We start from the raw sequence: 25,899 nt of genomic DNA, 5'->3' as shown, positions 1-25,899 counted from the left end.
CGAAGGGGAGGAGGGGGAAGAAATTAACACACACCAGAGAAGAGGATTCAATCATTGGTTAATCTAGTAAAATCATATCTGGCTTTTCATGCAGCCTTTCTAATTCCTGTGCCGTTGCAAACAAATATTTTCTTGCTCCACAAGGAAAGAAATAAAGAAATGAAAGGTGCTTCCAGCAAGTTACAGAGGGAAGAAAAAAAAAAAGCAGTTTAGAGTTGTCATCCCATCTTGGGTTGTCAGTGTCATTAAGGAGGTTTTAGGACATCCCCTCTACTCATGGGGGACCTTAAGCTGAGGGACTCTTGAAGGACTCAGACACCAGCTTTGTTCTAGAGATCAGTCCTGTTTTCCACTGACTGCCTCCACACAAAGCCTGGAGGGCTCAAGCAGAGCAGAGGAGCAACGGGTCCCCAGGAAATGGAAGGAAGCTGGGGCCTTCCGCATTCTGGGCCAATCTGTCAGCCAAAAGATTAGTCTAAAGAAGCAAGTCATTACAACTCGAAGTAGAGAAAGTCTGCAAAAGAAAACACAGCACTTACCTAGAGAGAAGGAAAACAGATAGAGACCTGTTTGTTTTGCTTTTTTGTTCCTCCCCCTTAAATGAGTGTCGCATTTCCCAGAAATGCCCATGATGTTACACATATTTAAGCAATAAAAGGAGACAGCTTTGAGGGTAGAGAGCCCTGAGTTTAAAGCCTGTCTGTCCTATCTGTATGACTTTGGACAGCGTCGGCCCCAGCTCTGGGCCTCAGGGTCCTCAGCTCCACATGTCGTTGTCAGTGGCCATGGAGTCAGCTCCCACCTATGGCACACGTGAGGCAATTGAAAAGACCATGGCTTGGGTCAGGCTCATCTTAGTCTTCAAAGTTACGTCTTTGCTTTTCAAAACTTTAAAGATAAGATCTTTTGCAGCAAATTTCTCCAATGTAATTTGTCATTTGATTTCTTGGCTGCTGCTTCCTTAGACATTGATCATAGAGGTTAATAATATCTGTCTCTGGGCATTACTGCTGTTGTTGTTATTGTGTGCCATGAAGTCATTTCCGGCTCATGGCAACTATATATGACAGAGTAGAACTGCCCCAACAGGGTGTCATAGGCTGTAATCTTTATATGAGCAGATTGCCAGGTCTTTTCTTCCTCAAAACTATTGGGTGGGTTTCAACACCTGACCTTTCGGTTAGCAGCCAAGCACTTAACCATTGCACCACCAGGGCTCCTTAGGGAATTGCTAGGGGTTGGGAATGAATAAAACACCCCTAGTAGAGAGCCTGAGGACCTGGTGGTGCAGTAGCTTAAGAGCTCGGCTGCTAACCAAAAGATCCACCAGTCATTCCTTGGAAACCCTACAGGGCAGTTCCACTCTGTCTTGTAGGGTCGCTGTGAGTGGGAATCAACTCGAGAGCAATGGATTTGGGTTTCTGGTTTAGGACAGAGTCTGCTCAAGCAGGTGTTCAATAAATGCCAGTGCCTTCTCAATGATGGTAATGATGATGACAGATCTACTATTAAACTTCTCCTAGAACTTCATCCTCCCAGACAGAAATCTGCCCCTTCAACGGGCATTCACGCTCACTTAATAACAATAAAACCAAAAAAGCCCATTGCCATTGAGTCAATTCTGACCCATAGCTAACATTTATTGAGTCCTTACTATATGCTAGCACTGTGCATTGGATGATTTCACATAATGTAGCTACACGCTGAGATGTTGTTGTTATTGTTGTTAGTTGCCATCCAGTCAGTTCCAACTCATGGCGACCTTATGTACAGCACAGCAAACGTTGCCCAGTACTGTGCCATCTTCATGATCATTGGTATGTTTTAGTCCATTGTTGTGGCCCTTGTATCGATCCATCTCAATGAGGGCTTTCCTCATTTTTGTAGAGACTTTACCAACCATGCTTTCCTTTTTTTAACAATTGGTCTTTCCAGATGACATGTCCAAAATAAGTGAGTCAAAATCTCGCCATCATTTCTAAGGAATATTCTGTTTGGCAGTTCACAATATACTCAATATTTTTGCCAACACCATAATTCAAATTTATCAATTCTTCCATCTCCCTTTTTCACTATCCAACTTTCAGTTGCCCTAAGATGTAACTATAGCTAATATCCCCACTTTACAGGTAAAGAAACCAGTTCCAGAAGGTTGGGTAATATATTAGTCAGTATAGGCTAACTGCTATAATAAGCAACCCCAAAACCTCAACAGTTTGCCACAGTAAAGTCCTGCTTCATTCTCACATACCTGGTTGGCAGGGGGCATGGGGCAGTCATTCAGGGACCCAGGCTTCTTCCATATTGTGACTCCACTACCTCCTGTGCCTGAGTGGAGACTGGGTGCTCCGCATCTAGCTAGCAGGCAAGGAAGGAGACAGTGAGAAAAGCCACAGCTCTTAGCCACATCAGCTCAGAAGTGACACATAGCACCTCTCCTCACAGTCTCCTCACAGCTAAAACTAGTCTTTTGGCTCCACCAAAATACAAGGAGCTAGGAAATAGTCCGTGGATGTGCCCAGGAAGAAGAGAAGAGCAGAGATACTGATGAGGAACAATTGTTTCTACCGCAGGAAGTTGTGTGAGGTCACATGGCCAGTGAGATATGAGCCCAGGCAGCCTTTGTCCAGACCCTGGTCCCCTAACCACTGAGTGACACTCTCATCAAGGGAACTGTGGGGGTTTTAAAACATAGCCCTGACATTCTGATAAAGGCAAAAAGATAGGGACAGTGGTTACCAGGGGAAAGGGGGAAAAGAATGAATAGATGTAGCACATGGCATTTTTAGGGCAAGAAAACTGTTCTTTATGATACTGTAATGGTGGACACATGACATTATGTATCTGTCAAAACCCATACAGCTGCACAAAATAAATTGTGTGTGCCACCAGTATTTCAAATACTTGCTATACCCATGATGGGCAGCTTTTAGTGGAGCTTCTAGATTAAGACAGACTAGGAAGAAAGGCTTGACAATTTACTTCCAAAAATTAGCCAATGAAAACCCTGTGGATCACAACAGAACACTGCTTAATACAGTGCTGGCAGAGGAGCCCCCTAGGGTAGAAGGCACTACACAATAGCCACAGCAATGGACTCCAGAATACCAACAATCCGGAAGATGGCACCGGAATGGGCAAGATTTTGTCTGTTGGACCTGAGGTTCTCAGGAGTCAGAGCCGACTCAACAGCAACTATCCACGAATGTAAACTATGGGCTTTTGTTAATAATAACGTATCAACATTGGTTCATCAATTGTAACAAATGTACCACAGCAATGCAAGATGTTAACAATAGGAGGAACACCGCGCAGGGGGAATAGAGGTACATGGGAGCTCTCTGCACTTTCTGCACAATTTTTCTGAAAATCCAAAACTGCTATAAAAAATGTCTATTTAAAAAAAAATAATAACCTCAAAATTTTTTACTGTCCCTTCCCATCAAGAGGTGGGGTCAAGGTTGGATCTGGGCTGTGTTACTCCTTGGTCGGTAGAAGACAGCAGAAATGACATTGTGACTGAGTTTGGCTTCTTAAGACGCTGGCAGCTTCTACTTCCTATCCCTTGGAACACTCGCTCTTGGAGCCCAGCTTCCATGCTGTGAGGAAGTCCAAACTAGTCTATGCCAAGGACAACATGGAGAGACCACGTGTGTTGGTTGCAGCTGACAGCCTAGGTGGGGTTCCAGCTATCATCCAGAATCAACTACCAGACATGTGAGTGAAGATACCTCCAGGTGGCTCCACCACCAGCAATCAAGTGGTCTCCAGCTTTTGCTCTTGTTGGGTGAAGCCCCAGACATCCTGGAGCAGTGACAACCTATCACTGCCGTGCCCTGACTAAATTCTTACCTACAGAATCTGTGAACATAATACGCGTGTTGCAGGCCACTGAGATGTTCACAGATGAAATGTTCACCAGTACATGTGGCTTAGACTACGGGCTTCCTCACAGCATGGCAGCTGGGCTCCAAGAGCAAGTGTCTGGTGGCACAGTGGTTAAGAGCTCGGCTGCTAAGCAAAAGATCAGCAGTTCAAATTCACCAGCCGCTCTTTGGAAACCCTATGGGGCAGTTCTACTCTGTCCTGTAGGTTTGCTATGAGTCGGAATTGACTTGACGGCAACGAAGGGTTTGGGTTTTTCTGTTTTGGTTTTTAGGCCGCTTAGTTTTGTTACGCAGCAACTAAAAAAAAAAAGTTGCCATTGAGGTGACTCCAACTCATGGAGACCGCATGTGTGTCAGAGTTTAACTGTGCTCCACAGGGTTTTCGATGATGATTTTTCAGAAGTAGATAGCCAAGCCTTTCTTTTGAGGCACCTCCTGCGTGGACTGGAACCACGAACCTTTCGGCTAGCAGGCGAGTGTACTGTTTGCACCAGCCAGGAATTCCCAGGCAGCAATAGTTACTGGAAAAGGATCTTCTTTGAGAACTTCTTTTATACCTTGTTACTTATGGAGAAAAAAAAAAAAAAAACCAAACTTCCAAAATCTCTATACTTCTAATTCTAATTTATAGTATGTATCTAATAAAATTAAGATCCATAAATTAAAGGGAACAGAGAATCAAAAGCAAGAAGAATGAGGCAAGGTCAGCGGGCACACAAGGCAGCAGGATTTGGAACAAGTAGCAAAAACCGAGGCTCCAGACCTCTTGTTTGTCACCTGCTGAGGTGAGTCTTGCAGCAGCTTCTCTCAGGGGAGATGGGGTGCCCAGGGACCGGTTTCCACCGGCTGGGTGGAAAGCAGGAGGAAGCATCCCAAATCAAGCAGCTGTGGAAAGGAATAGGGCATCAATAAGGGGGAGACCACTTTTTTATCTCCTGTTCCGTGCTATTTTCCAATTTTCCCACAATAAAAATATGTAACATTGACCATCAGAAAAAAAATTTTTTTTTTAATGACTCACCCTCTGGTGGTCACCAAACTCCACTGACCTCAGAATTCTCCTTTGTCTGGGAGTGACCTTTTCACTTGACTTTGCCAGGAAAAAGAGGCTCCTAGGTCCACATGGGAAGCAGGGTAGGCTCTGCAGATCCTTGGGGTCCTTAATGCTTGTTCCAGTAAGGAGCAAGCCCAGGTCTCTGCCCACCACTTGTCCTCTTTGAACCACAGCAGGCCAAGAACTAGAGGAGGATGAAGAGGGTCCTAGATCTCTTACGAGGCTTCAGGATTGGCTCTGCTTTCCCCAGCCCCACAAACACACCCAGAAATAACACTAGGAAAGGAGCTTCGATTATGGGTAAAATAGGCCAGGGAGATGGTTTGGGAAAATGTTGTCAATGAGTTCAGGGTGCTTCCTGCCCTAGGTGTTTACTCATGCTGTTTCCTCCTCCGGTGGAGACATTTAAAACCAGTGTTTAAGATCAGTGTTTTACTATGGAAGCGTTTTACTATTAGCTTGAACCATACAAAATTGCTAATAATTAGTCATGTCTGACATACAAAAATGACAATTTCATCTGGCACAGCCTAATAAAAGGGAAGAGATTTGTTGAGTACCTACTAAGTGTCAGGGACTATGCTAGACATACATGATCTCATTTAATCCTCTGGGTTTTTTGTTTTTTTTTTTACCCCCAAAAGTCTCTATGAATTGGAATCGACTAGACGGCAATGTGTTTGGGTTTTTTTTTTTTTTTTTTTTGGACCCCCTAAAAGAGGAATTACTATCATTATTGCCCAGAGGAGGAAGCAGCTCGGAAAGGTTAGGGCACATTGAATGAAGACTTGAAGTCTGGTCATCCAGTCAAAAATTCACAAGCATTTTTATGAATAGAAACCACTTTCCTATGGCTCGTTTTAGTGAAAAATATTTGTTTTCCTTTTCTGACAGGTTTCTGCTTTTTGGACAGGTTTCTGCTTTACACAGGTTCCAGCTTTCACAGGTTTTAATATACATATGCAGTGACTAAAGGTAAAAAAAAATTTTTTAATAAGGCCAGAATCCAGCCTGTTCAGCCTCCTCCTCGCTCCCTTCCGATTTCCCAGGGATCCTCTCTGTGGAGCCCTGGGCTCCATGGAACACAATATCTTGTTCATAAATTAATCTGCATTTTCAAGTTCTAACACTAGAGGGCCCAAGACTGAAAATCAGCTACGCTGGAGGTTCATTGTTCTATTTGTGCCCAGGATGATAAAGATTCCTGTTGCAAACTACATTTGAAAAGAGCTCCTTTTTAGATCACAAAGTTTAGCTCTTGAAAATGTGGGCCTCCGTGAAAAGAAAAGTGGCTGAAACTTCTAGAGCTAATAGAGGAATTTAGCAACTTTGTAGGGTACAAGATCAACAAACAAAAATCAATTGGGTTCTATACACCAACAATGAGAAATCTGAAAGGAAAATTAGGTAAACAATTCCATTTACAATAGCATCGAAGAGAATAAAATACCTAGGAATAAATCTAACCAGGGACAAGAAGGACTTATACAATGAAAACTATAAAACACTGCTGAAAGAGATCAAAGAATATGTAAATAAATGGATAGATGTTCCATGTTCATGGATTGGAAGGCTTAATATTGTTAAGATGTCAATACTACCCAAACAATCTAAAGATTCAATAAAACACTGATCAAAATTGCAACAGCGTTCTTTACAGAAGTAGAAAAATCAGTCCTCAACTTTATATGGAATGGCAAGAGGCCCTGAATAGCTAAAGTAGTGTCGAAAGAGAAGGACAAAGTAGGAAGATTTACACATCCTGGTTTTAAAACATACTACACAGCTGTAGCAATCAAAACAGCCATGTACTGATATAACAATAAACATACAGATCAATGGAATAGAATTGAGAGTCCAAAAATAAACCCACACTTCTAAGGTCAACTGATTTTTGACAAGGGTGCAAAGTCCATCCAAAGGGGAAAGAAGAGTCTCCTCAATAAATGGTGCTGGAAAATTTGGATTTCCACATGCAGAAAAATGACATAAGATCCAGGCCTTACACCATACAAAAAAACCAGTTCAAAATGGACTAAGGACCAAAAAGTGAAAACTAAAACCATAAAATTCTTAGACAAACAAGTAGGGGCAATGCTGTCAGGCTTAGCTTTTAACAGTGGATTATCTAACATAATAACAAAAGCACAAACAGCAAAAGACAAAATAAATAAAACAGCAAAAGACAAAAAAATTCAAAAGTTTGGTTCATAAAAAAACTTTACCCAAAAAGTGAAAAGACAAGCTACTGACTGGGAGAATATCTTCGGAAACCATATATCTGACAAGAACCTAATAACCAAAATATATATACAACTTTGACAACTTGACAACAAAAAGACAAACAACTCAATCATAAAATGGGCAAAGGACATTCAAATGGTCACCAAACACATGAAAAGATGCTCAGCATCATTAGCCTTCAGAGAAATGCAAATCAAAACCACAATGAGATACCATTTCACTCACAATAATCAAAAAATCCATTGCCGTGAAGTCAATTCTGAGCCATTGCAACTCTATAGGACAGAGTACAACTGCTTCTATAAGGTTTCCAAGGAGCGGTTAGTGGATTTGAACTGCCCACCTTTTGGTTAGCAGCAGAGCTCTTAACCACTGTGTCTCCAGGGATAAAAGAAGCCCTGGTGGCACAATGGTTAAGCCCGGAATGCTAATCAAAAGATCGGTGGTTTGAACCCACCAACTCTGTGGGAGAAAGATATAGCAGCCAGCTTCCATAAAGATTACAGACTTGGAAGCCATATGGGGCAGTTGTAGTCTGTCCTAGAAGGTCTCTGTAAGTTGGAATCAACCCAACGGCAATGGCAAAGGGTAGGATGGCTGAGGTTAAAAAAAGAAAACAACAAATGGTGAAGATGTGGGGAAATTGGAACTTTTACCCACTGCTGGTAAGAATGCAAAATGGTATAGCAGTTGTGGTGGCTCCACAAAACACTAAAAACAGAACCACCATATGACCCAGCAATTCCACTTCTAGGTATATACACAAAAGACTTGAAAGCAGAGACTCAAAAAGAGACTTGTACACCAATATTCATTGCAGGGCAATTCATGATAGCCAAAAGGTAGAAACAACTTAAATGCCCACCAACAGATGTATGGACAAAGAAAATGTGGTACATACATAAAATGGACTACTACTCAGCCAGTAGGAGAAATGAAGTCTTGATACATGCTTCACTATGGATGGAGCTTAAAGATATTATGCTGTGTGAAATGAGCCAATCACAAAAGGACAAATATTGTATGACCTCACTCATATAAAAAGACAAAAAAAGGCAAATGTAAGAGCACAAAATTTATTAGTGGTTACCAGGGGAAGGAGGGAAGGAAAAATTGAATTGGCTAAGGGTACGGTTGCACAGCCAATTATTGTAATTGCTGTCAGTAAGTTGTACACTGTAAAAAGCTGAATTGGCAGGTGTGTGATAGATACATTGACAACAATGACAAAAAAAGAAAGAGTAACTTCTGAGGCTGCTTATGTACAACCAAAAACCTCATGGGATTTTGTTTCTTGATTTGGAGGTTTAGGGTCATGGTTTCATGGGACATCCCAGTTAATTGGCCTACTATCATGTTTAGTGTTTCTGTACTACCTCCTAGTTGCTTGTGTAGTGCCTGGGGTCTTAAAAGCTTGCAAGTGGCCGCTCAAGGCACAATTGGTTTCTATTCACCTGGAACAACAGAGGAAGAATGAAAGTCAGGAGGAGGAGGAGGATATGGAATGTGGAGGGTAATTGCCTCCAGGAACAACTACCTCCTTTGCTATGAGACCAGAAGAACTGAATGTGCCCAGATACTATTACTGAGCATTTTGATCAAAGATTCCATGGAACAATCCTAATCAAAACAATCCTAATGAAGAACAGAAATTCAAATTTTTACTGACTCCACATTTCCTGGAGCCATGAAGGTTGGGTGAATACCTGAAACTATTGCCCTGAGATAATCTTTAAGCCTTAAGCCAAAAATATCCCAAAAATCCTCTTAAAGCCAAACAATAGTTACACTCGACTAAAAAAATGTCTACCTGAGCACTATGCTCTTGTAAGAACTATCTATGTGGGTTCAATGTGACAACAGCAACTTGAAAGATTAGAGAGAACCCTTACAATCAGTGTGTTTATGTTAATGGGGGAGAAACTACTCAGAAAAGCAGGGGGAGAACAGTTACACAACTCTAAGAATGTAATCAGTGTCACTAAATGGTACGTGTAGAAACTGTTGAACTGGTATGTACTCTGCTGTGCATATTCTAAACAACAACGAAATAAATAAGATTACATTTTTAAAAAGTGACTGTAGTGTGCCCTGGGAAATACTACAAAAATTGAACAACACCATTCTTCTATAAGATGAGACTTCTGCAAATCCCAGCCCAGAAAAGAGCTTAAAAAAATTCCGTAAGAAAGCAATACATATGGACTTAGATGGGCGATAAAGCCTAAATAAGCATAGAAAATAATAAAGAACATAAGAAAAATAATTACATTACATCTCTAAACACAATGAAATCATCTCATCAAGCATAAATTAATTTAAAGGTCAACAGTACATAATTTATGTAGGCTCATAAAATACACTATATAAATAATGATTAAACCAATATCTTTTTCTTATCTCTACCCTATTATCTCTAGAAATATAAACACTGGTATACTATTTTACACAATAGTAAAAATTACAAAAGATACTGTCCTTTTCTGAGGTTATTTCTGGAAAAAATAACTCAAGTCCCACAAATATTAAATTAACAGGATTTTATCAAATTGTATAGAGTTGCATCTCAAGAGAATAGTACCGGGAGGAAGAAGCTGGGGAAGAGACTCTACGATTGAACAGAAATAGCCCAAGATAAAATGTGTCAGTTTCACAATATGCCAGGGAACTACCCTGGGTATATCTCTTCAGTACTAAGGAACCAACATAAACAGTGACTATACACATGGACCTCACCAGATGGAAGACACAGGAATCAAATTGACTACGTCTATGGAAAAAGACGATGGAAAAGCTCAATATCATCAGTCAGAACAAGGCCAGGGACCGACTGTGGAATAGACCATCAATTGCTCATATGCAAGTTCAAGCTGAAACTGAAGAAAATGAAAGCAAGTCCGAGAGAGGCAAAATATGACCTGGAGTATATACCACCTGAATTTAGAGACCATCTCAAGAATAGATTTGACACATTGAACACTAGTGACTGAAAACCAGACAAATCGTGGAATGACATCAAGGACATCATACATGAAGAAAGCAAGGCATCATTGAAAAGGCAGGAAAGAAAAAAACACCAAGATGGATGTCAGAGGAGACTCTGAAACTTGCTCATGAACATCGAGCAACTAAAGCAAAAGGAAGAAATGATGAAGTAAAACAACTGAACAAAAGATTTCAAAGGGTGGCTCGAGAAGACAAAGTAAAGCATTATAATGACATGTGCAAAGAGCTGGAGATAGAAAACCAAAAGGGAAGAACACGCTCAGCATTTCTCAAGCTGAAAGAACTGAGGAAAAAATTCAAGCCTCGAGTTGCAATAGAGAAGGATTCTACAGGGAAAATATTAAACGACACGGGAAGCATCAAAAGAAGATGGAAGGAATACACAGAGTCATTATACCAAAAAGAATCAGTCGATGTTCAACCATTTCAAGAGGCAGCGTATGATCAGGAACCAATGGTACTGAAGGAAGAAGTCCAAGCTGCTCTGAAGGCATTGGCGAAAAACAAGGCTCCAGAAATTGACAGAATATCAACTGAGATGTTTCAAAAAACGGATGGAGCGCTGGAGGAGCTCACTCGTCTATTCCAAGAAATATGGAAGACAGCTTCCAGGCCAACTGACTGAAAGAGATCCATATTTATGCCTATTCCCAAGAAAGGTGATTCAACTGAATGCAGAAATTACAGAACAATATCATTAATATCACAAACCAAAACCAAACCAAACCCAGTGCCGTCCAGTTTATTCTAGCTCATAGCGACCCTATAGGACAGAGTAGAACTGCCCCATAGAGTTTCCAAGGAGCACCTGGCAGATTAGAACTGCCAACTGTTTGGTTAGCAGCCATAGCTTAACCACTATGCCACCAGGGTTTCCATTAACATCACATGCAAGCAAAATTTTGCTGAAGATCATTCAAAAACAGCTGCAGCCCTATATCAACAGGGAACTGCCAGAAGTTCAGGCTGGTTTCAGAAGAAGACGTGGAACCAGGGATATCGTTGCTGATGTCAGACGGATCCTGGCTGAAAGCAGAGAATACCAAAAGGATGTTTACCTGTGTTTTGTTGACTATGCAAAGGCATTTGACTGTGTGGATCATAACAAGTTATGGATAACATTGTGAAGAATGGGAATTCCAGAACACTTAATTGTGCACATGAGGAACATTTACATAAATTAAGAGGCAGTTGTTCGGTGTGCATCAGGGTTGTATCTTTTCACCATGCCTATTCAATCTGTATGCTGAGCAAATAATTCGAGAAGCTGGACTGTATGAAGAAGAACGGGGCATCAGGATTGGAGGAAGGCTCATTAACAATCTTTGTTATGCAGATAACGCAACCTTACTTGCTGAAAGTGAAGAGGACTTGAAGCTCTTGCTAATGAAGATCAAAGACCACAGCCTTCAATATGAATTGAACCTCAACATAAAGAAAACAAAAATCCACACAACTGGACCAATAAGTAACATCATGATAAATGGAGAAAAGATTGAAGTTGTCAAAGATTTCTTTTTACTTGAATCCACAATCAACAGCCATGGAAGCAGCAGTCAAGAAATCAAAAGATGTATTGCATTGGGTAAATCTGCTGCAAAGGACCTCTTTAAAGTGTTGAAAAGCAAAGATGTCACCTTGAGGACTAAGGTGCGCCTGGCCCAAGCCATGCTATTTTCAATCGCATCAAATGCGTGTGAAAGCTGGACAATGAATAAGGAAAACCGGAGAAGAACTGACACCTTTGAATTGTGGTGTTGGTGAAGAATACTGACTATACCACGGACTGCCAAAAGAACGAACAAATCTGTCTTGGAAGAAGTACAACCAGAATGCTCCTTAGAAGCAAGGATGGCCAGACTGCGTCTTACATCTCTGGATGTTAGGAGGGATCAGTCCCTGGAGAAGGACATCATGCTTGGCAAAGTACAGTCAGTGGAAAAGAGGAAGACCCTCAAGGAGGTGGAATGACACAGTGGCTGCAACAATGAGCTCAAGCATAACAACAATTGTGAGGATGGCACAGGACTGGGCAGTGTTTTGTTCTGTTGTGCATAGGGTCGCTATGAGTTGGAATCAACGGCAGCTAACAACAACATCAACAACTAAGGAGCTGAGTGAATATGAATCACTGGGGAGAAAGAGGCCCTGATTCATTCAACATTTACCTGCTCCAGAATCTAGGAATGCAGATGTGAAAAAAACAGGCAAAAATCCCTGCCTTCATGAAACTTACATCCTTGTGTGCAGAGGCAATTAAGCTTCTAAGAGCTATGGTGAAAAAGAAAAGCAGAGAAGATAGAAAGGGCCTGCAGGAGTGGGTGTGGGTGTCAGGATACACAATTTTAAATAGGACGGGAGAAGCTTCTTCCAGGCAGAGAGAATATAAAATGAGATGGTTCTGAGGCAGGTATGAGGAATAGCAAGGTCAGTTTGAGAAGAACAGAGAGATTAAAATGGAAAATAATAGAAGATGGAGTCAGATAGAAGAGGTGGGGTGAGGGAGGATTATGTAGAACAATGTAACTAGTCACAAGGATTTGAGTTTTTAATCTGAGGGACATGGGTTGCCAGTCGCAGCTTCAAAGGGGAGAAATAGCTTCATCGGACTTAATGTTTTTAATCAGATAACTCCAGCTACCAGGTGAGACTAGACTGTAGGGAACAAAGATTCGAGAAGTCATATTAAAATGATACAAGCAAGAGATAATATGGCCTGGTGAATTTCCACTGCTAGTAATGACAAAGTAAATTATATAAGGCTATTCCTTCTGATGGCAACAAGTATAAACTTTGGACTAAGTTAAAACAGATATACATATATATAGTGTTTAAAGACACTAAAGAGTAATTGAAACCAGACAGAAAAAGAAGAGGCTCTGACATTTGAAAGAAGGGAACCACAATGGTGAGATCCACATTTATATAGCTCTTGTCTTTGGTACACTCCCCTATCATGGCAGATACTTGCTATGGAGTCAAAGGAGAAAACTCAAGGTTGTCAAAAGCAACTGAATATTGAAGGGGAAAAAAAAAAAAAAAAACAGAAGCAGGAATCTACAGAGAAGGAAACTCAAAATCCGCATATGTTGCTGCTTTTGTTATTAGGTGCCATCTAGTTGGTTCCACCCCCACATGTCTGTCAGCTTGTCATACTGTGGAGGCTTGCATGTTGCTGTGATGCTGGAAACGACACCATCGGTATTCAAATACCAGCAGGGTCAACCAGGGCAGACAGGTTTCAGCTGAGCTTCCAGACTAAGACAGACTAGGAAAAAGGACCCAGCAGTCTACTTCTAAAAAGACTTAGCCAATGAAAACCTTACGAATAGCAGCAGAGCATTGTTTGATATAGTCCCTGAAGATGAGCCCCTCAGGTTGGAAGGCACTCAAAAGACGACTGGGGAAGAGCTGCCCCCTCAAAGTAGAGTTGGTCTTAATGACATGGATGGAGTCAACTTTCAGGACCTTCCTTTGCTGATGTGGCACAACTCAAAATGAGAAGAAACAGTTGCAAACATCCATTAATAATCGGAATGTGGAATGTACGAAGTACGAATCTAGGAAAATTGGAAGTCGTCAAAAATTAAATGGAACGCATAAACATTGATATCCTAGGCATTAGTGAACTGAAATGGACTGGTATTGGCCAGTTTGTTAAAAGTCTTCCTCCAATCCTGATGTTGCATTCTTCTTCATAGTCCACATTCTCTAATTATTTGCCCAGCATACAGATTGAATACTTACGGTGAAAGGCTACAACCCCGACACACGCCTTTCCTGATTTTAAACCATGCAGTATCCCCTTGTTCTGTTTGAATAACTGCTTCTTGGTCTGTGTACGGGCTCTTCATGAGCATGATTAAGTATTCTGGAGTTCCCATTCTTCAAAATTCTATCCATAATTTATTATGATACACACAGTCAAATGGCTACACATACAGGTAAACATCTTTCTGGTATTCTCTGCTTTCAGCCAAGATCCATCTGACATCAGCAATGATATCCCTCATTCCATGTCCTCTTCTGAACCTGGTTTGAATTTCTGGCGGTTCCCTGTCAATGTACTGCTGCAACCATTTTTGAATGACCTTCAGCAAAATTTCACTTGAGTGTGAGATCAATGATCTCTATAGGACAGAGTAGATCAATGATATTGTTCAGTAATATCAGCATTCTGTTAGATCACCTTTTTTGGAATGGGCACAAATATGGATCTCTTCCAGTCAGTTGGCCAGGTAGCTGTCTTCCAAACTCCTTGGCATAGACAAGTGAGCACCTCCAGCGCTGCATCCGTTTGTTGAGACATCGCTACTGGTATTTTGTCAATTACTGGGGCCTTGTTTCTCACCAAAGCCTTCAGGGCAGCTTGGACTTCTTCCTTCAATACCATCGGTTCTTGATCATATTCTACCTCCTGGAATGGGTGAACGTCAACCAGTTCTTTTTTGGTACAGTGACTGTCTGCATTCCCTCCATCATTTTTTTTTTTTATGCTTCCAGCATCATTTAATATTTTGCCCCTAGAAAACTTCAGTGTTGCAACTCAAGGCTTGAATTTTTCTTCAGTTCTTTCAGCTTGAGAAATGCCAAGCATATTCTTCCCTTTTGGTTTTCTAACTCCAGGTCTTTGCACATTTCATTATACTTTACTTTGGCTTCTCGAGCTGCTCTTTGAAATCTTCTGTTCAGCTCTTTTACTTCAACATTTCTTCCATTTGCTTTAGCTGTTCTACATTCAAGGGCAAGTTTCAGAGTCTCTTCTGATATCCATTTTGGTCTTTTCTTTCCTGACTTTTTAATGATCTTTTGCTTTCTTTATACACTATGTCCTTAATGTCATCCCACAGTTCATCTGGTCTTTGGTCATTAATGTTCGATTCATCAAATTTGTTCTTGAGACAGTCTCTAAATTCAGGTGGAATATGCTTAAGGTCATATTTTGGCTCTCATGGGCTTGCTCCAATTTGAACTTGCATATGACCAGTTGATGGTCTGCTCCACAGTCGGCCCCCAGCCTTGTTCTGACTCATGATACTGAGCTTCTCCATTGTCTCTTCCCACAGAGATAGTTGATTTGATTCCTGTGTATTCCATCTGGTGATATCCATGTATATTGTGGCCATTTATGTTGTTGAAAAAAGGTATTTGCAATGAATAAGTTGTTAGTCTTACAAAATTCTATCATGCAATCTCCAGCATTGTTTCTATCACCAAGACCATATTTTCCAACTACTGATCTTTCTTCTTTGTTTCCAGCTTTCACAGTCAAATCACCAGTAACTATCAATGCATCTTGATTGCATGTTTGATCAATTTCAGGCTGCAGAAGTTGGTAAAAATCAACCAATTTACTGGAACTGAGGGCTGGGGACCACGGTCTCAGTGAATATCTAGGTCAATTGGCAAAACATAGTTCATAAAGAAAATGTTCTACATCCTACTGTGGTGAGTAGGATCCGGGGTCTTAAAAGCTTGCAAGCAGCCATCTAAAATATGTGTATTGGTGCCATCACATTCGGAGAAAAGGAGAATGAAGAAAACCAAAGACACAAGGAAAATATTAGTCTGAAGGACTAATGGACCACATAAACCACAACCTCCACCAGCCAAGCCCAGAAGAAAAAGATGGTGCCCAGCTACCACCACTCACCGACCTGTCAGAGATCACAAGAAAGGGTTCTGGACAGAGCGGGAGAAAAATGCAGAACAAAATTCAGATTCACAAAAAATGATCAGACTTACTGGTCTGACAGAGATTGGAGGGACCCCTGAAACAACGGCCCCAAACACCCTGCTAGCTCAGAACTGAAGCCACTCCAGAAGTCCACCTTTCAGCCAAAGATTAGACAAGCCAATAAAACAAACAACAACACACATGAGAAACGAGCTTCTCAGTTCAATCAAGTACAGGAGACTTCATGGACAACACCTGCCCAAAAGCAAAGATGAGAAGGCAGGAAGGGACATGACACCTGAATGAATGGACACGGGGAACCTGGGGTATAGAGGGAAAGGAGAAGAATGCATACTGACACATTGCAGGTGTTGCAACCAATGTCACAAAACAATTCGTGTATAAATTTTTGAATGAGAAACTAATTTGTGCTGTAAATTTTCACCTAAAACACATTTTAGAAACACACACATAATACAGCATACTAAAGTTAGATGGGACGAAGAAATTAATAAAGCCAAAAGAGAAAATAGTAACACAGAAAAAAAAAAAAAAAAGAAGTTGATAAAAATCTTCAATTTCTTTATCTTTGGCTTTAGTTGTTGCTGTGTAAATTTGAATAATAGTTGTGCTAGCTGGTCTTTCTTGTAAGCATATGGGTATTATCCTATTACTGACAGTGTTGTACTTCAGGATATATCTCGAAATTTTCTTTTTGACTGTGAATGCAATGCCATTCCTCTTCAATTTGTCATTCCCAGCATAGTAGGCAACATGATTGTTCAATTCAAAATGGTCAATATCAGTCCGTTTCAGCTCATTAATGCCTAGGATATGGATCTTTATACTGTCCATTTCCTTTTTGACAACTTTCAATTTCCTGAGATTCATACTTCCCACATTCCGTGTTCTGATTAGTAATGGATATTTGCAGCTGTTTCTTCTCATTTTGAGGCCTGGCACATCAGCAAATGGAGGTCCCAAAAGTCGACTACATCCACATCATTAAGGTCGACTCTACTTTGAAGAGGCAGTCATCTCTTGAATGCCTTTCAACCTGAGGGATTCATCTTCCAGCACTGTATCAGACAATATTCTGCTATTACTCATAAGGTTTTCACTGGTCATTTTTTTCCAAAGTAGACTGCCAGGTCCTTCTTAGTCTGTCTTAGTCTGGAAGCTCTACTAAAATCTGTCCACCATGGATGACCCTGCTGGGATTTGAAATACCAGTGGCATAACTTCCAGCATCCACAGTACGACAAACTGACAGAGAAGAGCAGGAGTCTGTATATAAACTCCCCCAAATATTTGGCTGACTCCTGAGCTGTGCATGCACAGAACAAGACTGCAAAGAATCCAAGGGAAAAAACAGCTGGAAGGATGAAAGAGCTGAATTGAGATTTCAACATCTGCCCACTATAGAAGAGATAGAGTTTGGAGATTAAGTCCTGCCAAGTTAGAGAGACTTGGTAAAAACCACAGGCATTCCATTAAAACTCCAGAAAAGCCACAACTTAAGAGTAAAGACCACCTCCCCAGGTTAAGATATTCACCCTAGCAGTAAGGATAAAACCAAAACATGCCCTACCAAAGCATAAAACCAAGGATTCAGAAGATTAATGTAATGTGAAGTAATTTAACTGCCTTTTAGAACAAAAATCAACCTTCTTCAAAAGAAGAAAACAGATATGAGATCCTCTATAATGTATCCCCTATAATACCCAGTATACAAGTAAAAATTACTAGGTATGTAAAGAATGAGGAAAATGAGACCCATAGGTAAGAGAAAAAGAAGTCAATAAAAACCAACCCAAAATGACCCAGAATTCAGAATTAATAGACAGGAACTTAAAACATCGATTATAAATATCTTCAAAGACTTAAAAGACAATGTGGTCACAATGAATGAACAGATTTAAATATTACCAAAGAAATAAAAAATCTAAAAAGAACCAAATGAAATTCTAGAACTGAAAAATATAGTATCCGAAATTGAAAAAATCAAAACAAAACAAAAACACTGAACAAGCTTAAGAACAAATTGGACACAACAGATGAACTAATCAGTGAACTTGAAGGCAGGCCAATAGAAATCACGCAAACTGAAGTTTGATCACACTCACCAATTTCCTGGAATAATAAAAGGGGATCCACACGGAATCAGTTAAGAATTCAACAGCCATTGCTATCCCTAGGCCTAAAAAAGCAAAATGAGAAGACTCAAAAGCCAGAGAGAGTGTTGCAGAAGGTCTGACTTCCCTCTCCTACTGCCTTTAACATTTTGCTAGTGCCTCCCATTGGCCAAACCAACCCAAAACTCAAGAGCACAGAAGCCTATAAAAATCTCATGGCACAAAGCAGGGTGGACAATATGGAGAGTAGATATGGACCAGTAACTGGGGAATGCTTAGATTACACACCTAAATGTATCCCAGCAAATGATTTAAAAGACAAAGACCCAAAGGAAAGTTCCTGTGTAAATTCTGGTAGAAGAAAGAAGTCACTTACAAAGGAAAAAAATTCACACTTGCCTCAATGTTTTCTCCAGCACTCAGTTTCATAAGACAGTGAAGTAATGTCTATTAAATTTTGAACAGAAATGTTGTAATTGAAGATCTTAAAAACTAATCAATAAGTTTTTCATGTGTAACGGTAACAGAAAGTTGTTCTCAGATATCCAAGAATTAAAAACCATATTCTCCACATGGCTTTTAGGGAAAAATTATTTGAAAACCTACTAAGGCCAACTGAAAGAAAAGTCAAAATTAAGAACTCAAAAACAGGGAATTTGTGGTATAAATGGATTTGTGTGATGTCTCAACTTGGGTAAGGGAGCGGGAGGGCACCCGCATCAGAGTTATCTGTTCTTTTTTTCTTTTTTTTTTTTAAATCTACCCATGAAACACTTGGAGAGATTACGGTATGCATCCCACCCATATTCAACTCCTAAATTGGACGAGGGGTTGGAAAGGCTTAGAATCTCCGCAGGATCATAGAGTTTGAAAAAATTATCCTTGTTACAAGGACCCCCAATCTGAGATCCACCAGATTAATGAGTCTTTTCTACCTCCATTTTGGTGCCAAACTCATTAATCCCATTAGATCATGTCCTATCTGATGGATTCTGGAGCTCAGAGCAAAGTTTCCTCTTGTGTTCTACTCAATTGTTCCCATTCTCTGTCTGTTCCTTTCCCAATGACACATTTTTTACCCTGCAGTACATACAATACCTCTTCCTATGTTCGATTAACTTAAAACAATAACTGGGGTTGTCCAGCCCCAGCTCTTTCCAACAATGACTGAGCTTTTTATAGAATTGGGACACTGTGCAAAAAATTACTGAATAAAAGGTCATACTTTTCTCTCCCTCAATACAGAGTTGCAATGGGGAATCACATAATGACTACTCTCATTGCTAAATAATTTTCGTGTTGAGATAGAAAACAATAATCTGTTTGCATGTGTCAGACAATTGATAATGACTATCTCTGGAGCTGGGATTCTAGGAGACTTTTATTTCCACATTACATATGGATTTCTATAATTTTTAAATTTTTTACAACAATCAACGAGCTTAATTTGAAAAACCTTTAAAGATATAATAATTTTAAAATAAAGCAAAATACAAGAGAAACAGGGACTAGATAAATGACAGCACAAGGAACAAACAGACAAATCCAAAATTCAGGGTATTTTGTAGGACAATTGACCTAATTTCTGCAGCAAGGCAATGCCAGTGAAAGAGAGGTAGTGTGGAGGGATTGGTCAAGATTTTAAAAGAATTAAGAGACAAAAATCAAACATAATATATCGATCTTTTATGGATCCTGGCTTGAACTCTCTAAAAAAGGACATTTTTATACAGCAAGGAAAATTAGATTATGAACTAGAACTGGGATGATACCAAATTTAACTAGATATGATAATGGTATTGTAGCTATGTAAAAAAGAAAAATCCATGTTATTAAGATGTATAATAAAGCATGTGAAGATAAAATTACATAATTCCTGGAATTTGCTTTCAAAAGAAAAAAGGAATAAACACTTATGTGGCAAAATTTCATAATTATTAAATCCAGGTGAAGGGTATATGAGGATTCATAGAAATACACTCCTCATCTTTGTGTATGCTTGGACATTTTCATAATTAAAAGTTTAAAGATAAAATTAAAAACATTATTTTTAAGAACTGAATTGCTGGTATGTGTAATCGTTGGAGAGAAATTAACCAACAGTAGTTTTTTTTTAGCCAAGATTACCTGTCACCAAGCCCCATTTTTTATTGCCTTTCACCTAGGACCTGATCTGCTCCTATGATAACTTTACTTTAAAATAAGTACCTCCAGTAAGTTTTAATTAAGTAAAAATTGCAAAGAAAAAAATAGAGTCTAAGTATACAAATAATAACTTTTAACATTTATTGCATGCTTAAGTGCTTTTTTTTTTTTTTAAGTGCTAGACTGTATGATGTTGAGTATTTCCTATAAATTACTCATTTAATCTTCCTAACAGTCCCATAACGTATTTGTTAGGGTAACTCCAGTGGGAGCTAAGTAGAAATTCTGGGCTGCCCAACTCAGTCCTGTGGGTCTGGAGTTTTAGTTGCCTCAGCCTTATGTAATATTCAGCTCCATACCAGTCTGCCTTGGGAATTATTACAGATTTCACTTTCTTGTCATCTACTAAAGCCATTAATGAAAGAGGGTTTTCACTTTATCATTGAATAGTATCTAGAATCCTTATAATGGTCTTTGCTACTAGACACGAAATATGGACCCAAGTACTGGGTCATCTGAACAAGCCCAACTCCAATATATCACAAGATAAAGAGGACTCACAGGAAAGAGGCCTTGGAGAATAAATATATACGACTGGAGGAGGTGCCATTCTTCAGCTTCAGCTTGGGACAACTATACAGGGCCATCCCAGCCCCAGATCTTCCCATGGAATCAACTGAGGTCTTCATTGAGACACCATTCCTGTTCAAGTTCTCCCTTTGTCCAACCCCACAGGTGTTGATTCCAAGTGCACTTTCCAAAAACCTCTGCATGCATGTCTCTGACTGAGTCAGCTTCCCAGGGGACCTGACCTGAGATAGTGACCACCAGCCAGACTTTCCTCTATCTTCTTCTGTTTCCCTCAAGATTCTAAAAGGTCATTGTAAAAATGGTACGACAGCATCATCAGACCTTCTCTAACTTCTCAAACTGGAGAGAATCATCAGCATCAGCCCAAGGCTTGTTCCTATGAGGTACCTCCTCTCTCCAACATTTTTACCAGTTCTGACACCAGCCGTCCCTCCCACAGCACTCACTCTCATTCTCTGCTGCGTTCGATAATTCGTTGCAATGAACACAGAACACACAGACCATGCTCATGACTATGGGGTTAATTAGGGAAGTAAAATTGTCAGGATCAGGAAGGACTCACAATATAGTTCTTTGATCAGGACAGCTTCTTTTCAGCCATGTTACTAGGCAAGCCTCTCTCTGGCCCTCCGTTTCACAGCTCTCACAGCCCTTGGCTCCTCAGCCCCTGCCCTTCTCGGAAAGTTTTACAAAGCTCTTCAATTCTGCCAATAAGTGCCCAAGCGCTCAGCTCTCTGCCTCCATGGGCCAGCAAGCCTAGCTCTGCTGACAAGTGCTGGGAGGCACCCCACTCCTCCATGAAGCCTCTTGCCTGAAGGTATTCAGCTCTCTCACCCTGTGGGCCAGCACACCCACTATAACCACCTTGCTCCATGCATTTTTAGCAGGCTGTCTAATCCCCTTGGTGGGCCACAAACACCTTATTTGCATAGTCCCATCCAATCATTACAAGACCATAAATGGCTAAAAGGGCCATATTAGGTAATTCACCGCACCACAGTCATGATGACCAAAAGTGGGTTTATGGCCCTAATAATGTTATCTCCATTTAACAAACAAGGATGAAGTTAGCGTCATATTTAATGGTGAAAATTGAATGCATTACCTCTAAGATCAAAAACAAGGCAATGGGTGAAAATGTAATCAATGTCATTGAACAAGTTGTATAGAAATCCTTAAATGGGAACCTAATTTCTGTGTAAACTTTCACTGAAAACACAATACAATATTATTAAAAAAAAAAAAAAAAAGGCAAGGAGGTTTGTTCTCACTACTTCTATTCAACATTGTACTCAAGTTTCTAGCCAGGGCAAGAAGACAAGAAAGGGAAATACAAGATATACAGATTGAAAAGGAAGAAAAAAATAAAATTATGTTCATAGACATAATCTATGAAAATACTAGGGAATCTACAAAAAAAAACTTCTAGAACTAATAAATGAGTTTAGCAAGGTTGTGCAATATGAGATTAATAAACAAAAATCAATTATATTTCTTTTTTATTGTGGTGAAAATATACATAATAAAATATACCATCTCAACAATTTCTAATGTACAACTTGGTGACATTGATTACATTCTTTAAGTTGTGGACCATTCTCGCTATCCTTTTTGTATTTCTATATACTAATCATGAATAATGGCAAATTCAGATTTTTTTAAACATTTATAATAGCATCACAAAACAAGATATTTAGCGAAATTTTAACAAAATAACAAGACCAGTACACTGAAAACTACAAAATATTGCTGACAAAAACCAAATAGCCAGAGAAGTAAAGAGCTATATTGTGTTCATGAATCAGATGACTCAATATTGTTAAGATATATTTCTCCCCAAAATGAACTATAGATTCAAGGCAACCCCAACCAAAATCTCAGGAGACTTTTCATAAAAATTAACAAGCTGATTGTAAAATATAAATGGAAATGCAAAGGATTTACAATAAGCCAAACAATTTCAAAAATTAAGAACAAAATTAGAAGACTTACACTACTTTGTTTCAAGACTAGCTATAAAGCTACAGTAATCAAGGCAGTGTAGTATTGGAAAAAAGACAGACATATAGATCAATGGAACTGAATAAAGCCCAGAATAGGTCCACACAGACATGGTCAATTGGTTCTTTTTTTTTTTTTAGTTGTTGCTGAGAATATACACAGCAAAACATACACCAATTCAACAGTTTCTACATGTACAATTCAGTGACATTGATCACATTCTGCAAGTTGTGTCACCATTCTCACTCTTCCGAGTAGTTTCTCCCCCATTAAGGTAAACATACTGCCACCTAAGTTTTCTATCTAATCTTTAGAGTTACTGTTGTCACTTCAATCCCATATGGATAGCACTTAAAGGAGCGTAATGCTCAAGGCAGACATTCTTTACTAGTTAAGCTAAACTATTTTTTGGTTTTAAGAAGATTTCAGGGCATGTTTTGATTATCTCAGAGCAATAGTTTCAGGGGTTCATCTAGCCTCCACGGCTCCAGAGAGTTTGGAGTTCATTAGAATTTTAAATTCTCTTCCAAATTTTCCCCACTCTTGGTGGGGATTCTTCTATAGAATCTTTGATCAAAACCTTCAGTAATAGTATTCAGGCACCATCCAGTTCTGGTCTCATGGCAAAGGAGGCAGTTTTTCATGGAGGCAAGGTCAATTCGTTCTTAACAAAGTTGCCAATGTAATTCAATGGGGACAAAATAATTCAACAAATGATCTTGGAATGATTAGATATCCACATGGAAAAAAAATCAACCTCGGCCCTTACCCCACACCATATACAAAATTTATAATAAACCTAAACGTAAGAGTTAGAACTATAAAACGTCAAGAAGAAAGCATAGAGAGGTTTTGTGACTTTAGATATGGCAAATATTTCCTAAATACATTTTTAAAAAATGAACCATAAAAATAAATGAAGAAACTGAGACTTATAGAGAGGTTGAGAAGTTTGCCCATCATTCCTCAAGTCCTTCTAACTTTAAAAGACTCTCCTAACCATTACATTCAGCTGCCCCATGCAGCTTCACGTATATGTGAGCAGAACTATCTCTGGATTGTAGGAATCTGGAGGATTTACATTCTCTATATTTCCCAAATTCTCTGCATTGCCCAAAGAGATATGTTCCTATAAGCTGTTATACATCATGCTATATGATCATGACAACATGAAAATGATTGTATAGTAAATACTAGACAACATGCACAAAAGTGTTCTCTCTGAGAAGTAGATTATAAGTGTTGGGGTTTCTTTCTATTTTTCTGTATTATCCTGATTTTTTTATGATATGCACATTTAACTTTTACAATGGAAGAAAATAAGTTTTAAAAACACTTCAATGTAATGGGATGCCTCAGATAATATTGTTTTCCACCACTGTAGGTGCTTAAGAATAGATCAGTTCGTCTTTTATGGAGATACTGTAGATGGATTAAAGCACTGGCTAGATAAGATTGAAGTACTTGACTGCACTAGATGACTTCTGAGGTCATTTCCAGGCCCAGTTGTTCCTTGGTCTTGGATAATAATTCAGAATTGCTAATACCTGTTGACCAAATATCTGTGTCAGGTGCCTTGAGAAGGACTTTACAAATCTATATCATGGATATTCTTATTGTCCCCATCTTTATATGAAGATACTAAAATGATGTATTACATTGATTGATTATTGTATGTTGAAACTACCTTGCATTCCTGGAATAAATCCCACTTGGTCGTGGTATATGATCTTTTTTATATGTTGCTGGGTTTGGTTTGCTAGTATTTTGTTAAGGACTTTTGTCTACATTCATAAGGGACATTGGTCTGTAGTTTTCTTTTTGTGACGTTGTTGTCTAGTTGTGGTATCAGGGTAATATTGGCCTCATAGAATGAGTTAGGAAGTTTTCTCTCCTCTTTTATTTTTTGGGAAGAGTTTGTGAAGGATTGGTGTTAATTCTTTAAATGTTTGGTACAGTTCACCAGTGAAACCACCTGGGCCTGGTTTTTCTTTGTAAGAAATTTTTTTTTTTAATTGTGCTTTAAGTGAAAGTTTACAATTCAAGTCAGTCCCTCACACAAAAACTTATACACACATTGTTATATGACCCTAGTTGCTCTCCCTATAATGTGACAGCACACTCTTTCTCTCCACCCTGTATTTCCCATGTCCATTCAACCCACTCCTGTCACCCTCTGCCTTCTCATCTCCCCTCCAGACAGGAGCTGCGTTTCATGCGTCTACGTGAGCTAAGAAGCACATGCCTCACAAGTATCATTTTATGTCTTACAGTCCAGTCTAATCCTTGTCTAAAAAGTTGGCTTTGGGAATGGTTTCAGTTCTGGGCTAACTGAAAGCCTGGGGGCCATGATCTCTGGGGTCCCTCCAGTCTCAGTCAGACCATTAAGTCTGGTTTTTTCACTAGAATTTGCGGTCTGCCTCCCACTTTTCACCTGCACTATCAGGGATTGTGAGACGTTTTTTGATTACTAATTCAATCTCTTTTTTTTTTTTTTTAATTCAATCTCTTTACTTGTTTAGGTCTATTTAGATTTTCTGTTTTCTTAAGTTAATTTTTTTAGTTTTTCTAGGAATTTGTTTATTTCACCTCATTATCTAATTTGTTGGCATAAAATTGTTCATAGTATTCCCTTATAACTCTTTTATTCTTAAAGGGCAGTGGTAACACCCTCTCTTTCTTTTAATAATTTTATTCTTCCCTCTTCTTCTCTTGATCAGTCTAACTATATGTGTCTTAGTAGCCTTAGTGCTGCTATAACAGAAATATATCAGGGATTTGCTTTAAAATACCACAGAGAAAAAGAAAATGAGAAAAAGCTGACAGAAGATGTAAATATGATAAAATACAGATAAGTATGGAATTTAGATAATGAGTACATGAGATTCATTTTAGTATGCTCTACTTTTGTCAATCTTGGAGAACTTTCATAATAACAGGTTTTAAAACTGAGAGGGTCAATTAGATTAAACACTTTTTAAGACCAGGGTTTCCCTTCTAAAGACTAGTGCTCATTCACCAGTAATATGTTTGTTCTTCTTTAAGCCCCTCAAAGTCCTACATTGTTCAACATGCTCAAGGCCAAATCTCATATGTAAACAGGATTAAAAACCGTGGCTAAATTTTCCTTGTGTTGGTTGTTGTTATGGATTGAATAAC

Source organism: Loxodonta africana, chromosome 13 (genome assembly GCF_030014295.1).
Source record: "Loxodonta africana isolate mLoxAfr1 chromosome 13, mLoxAfr1.hap2, whole genome shotgun sequence".
Lineage (NCBI taxonomy): Eukaryota > Metazoa > Chordata > Mammalia > Proboscidea > Elephantidae > Loxodonta > Loxodonta africana.
Note: the sequence above shows the minus strand (reverse complement) of the source record.